The sequence below is a fragment of the Perca fluviatilis genome, chromosome 19, assembly GCF_010015445.1.
Source record: "Perca fluviatilis chromosome 19, GENO_Pfluv_1.0, whole genome shotgun sequence".
NCBI lineage: Eukaryota > Metazoa > Chordata > Actinopteri > Perciformes > Percidae > Perca > Perca fluviatilis.
In genome coordinates this window covers 25,264,614-25,266,461 of record NC_053130.1, presented here as the reverse complement: position 1 = coordinate 25,266,461, position 1,848 = coordinate 25,264,614, and positions in this window count along the sequence as shown.

Sequence of the window (1,848 nt, the reverse complement as noted above, 5' to 3'; positions counted from 1 at the left end):
GAACAGAAGTTGTTGTTTGATTCCCTGTAGCTGCATCCTGCCTTCTTGAACAGGACTCAAGTTCATAATTGCTTTCCCAAACTACCGTGCCAGCAATGGAAATGCATAGCTGCGTCTTCTTGAGATGAAAATGAAATCAATACAGACTCACCACAGAGGTCTAAAGATATCTTTTGTGTGTTTTCATGCAATGATAAAGTGTTGTATTTAAATATCAGCATTTAGCTGACTCATTCTGAGTGACTTACAGGAACTGTGACAGCACGACAAGCTCAAGGCCCATCAGAAACATCACAAGAAGCTGTTAATAAAGGTCAAAAGGGTCAAAATAAGAATGTCTAGACTGCGAGGATAATGAATCCTGAATTTTGCTCATGTTTCAGATTGAATTTCTGCTGAACCTATTGTCAGAAAAAAAGCCCATAAGATAGCATTGTGGTGCCACATACTGTGACTACAAACCACAACATTTCCTTGTCTTTATTGATTAGCAAATGTCTCAGGATACCTATAGTCTGTCATATGGAAACTTTATCCCAGATACAATGTTCTCATGCAAACCGCTTAGCTTCTTATATCACAAAATGATCCCCACACTCTCCCTTGATACAGCGAGCAGCATTACATTCATCCTCCTATATAGCATTGGTGAGTACAGTATCTCTTAATGTATTGACATCACTTTCACAAATAAAGACAACGTGATATCTGGAAGAAAGGGATACATTTCAGACCTTTTCTTGGAAGTTTTAAGCAATAACTTAATTTTAAATTGATATACTGGGTTTTAGATAGAAACTTATATGGGTGGAAGTTACATCAGTTTTGTGTGGTTCAGACTAAGAAAAAGACTGAATAAAAAAGCTAATCTGGATATTATTAGGCTTTCACCATGTATTTTCAGTATAAGATCAGGTCCCAAGCCAGCATAATTCAAATGAAATATACAGATAAATATAAACTGACTACAGCTATTTCTTTCTTTTACTTCCTGCTGATTATATGCCTTCTTCTAGTTGGTATGTATAATCTAGTTGATACAAATGAGACAAATTGAGTAAACCAAAGACAGCAGGTGGAAATATAATGGCAGTGTTTTCTTCCAAGTTGCTGGAGCTCCTGATAAGCTCTGCTGTCCCCTCTGCAGCCCAGTGAGCTCCAATGTTTTTGCTCCATGCAGAGACATTGATTGGAGAGTGATTGCTGTGTGAGTGACTGGTGTCCTGCCCCGAGGCTGCAGCAATGCATCACTCCACACCATCCAGTCACAGAGAGATCCCTAACTTGAATGACAGCCTTTAGCCCCGGACACACACTCAAGACCTGAGAGGGGAAAAGGTCCCACAGAGTTTGACCAGAGTCACACAGCTGGTCTCAGCTGATTTTGTTCTGACACTTATTATAGACACTGCATGTCTGCTAGTCAGTTGTAAAGTCTTATCACTCCATGTGGTGTTTAGATTCTGCAGCTCAGCAGTGAAATGGTTCATCGTGTAGCCCTGCTACCTCCCCATAGGCAGGAGTTCATCTGAAGCTGGACCACTGACTGTTCTCTAATGATGCTGTCTGAATCCACTGAAGTAAATATTTTTGATGGCATCGGTGCTAGATGTGAAATAATGATTATTTCAAAATAAAATTCATACATAAATGATTACAAGTGTGTTATAATGCAGCAGTGATTAAAATGAACACACCTGATACCCTTTTTAAAAACAGTGCCTGTACCTTTAAAATGCACCATTACACATTATATGATAATTGTGGATCATTTTTTTCCCCCACAGAGTGTTAATGAGGTAACTGACCTGCTGTTAAATTATTCTCTTAAATTTCCTGTAGATGCTG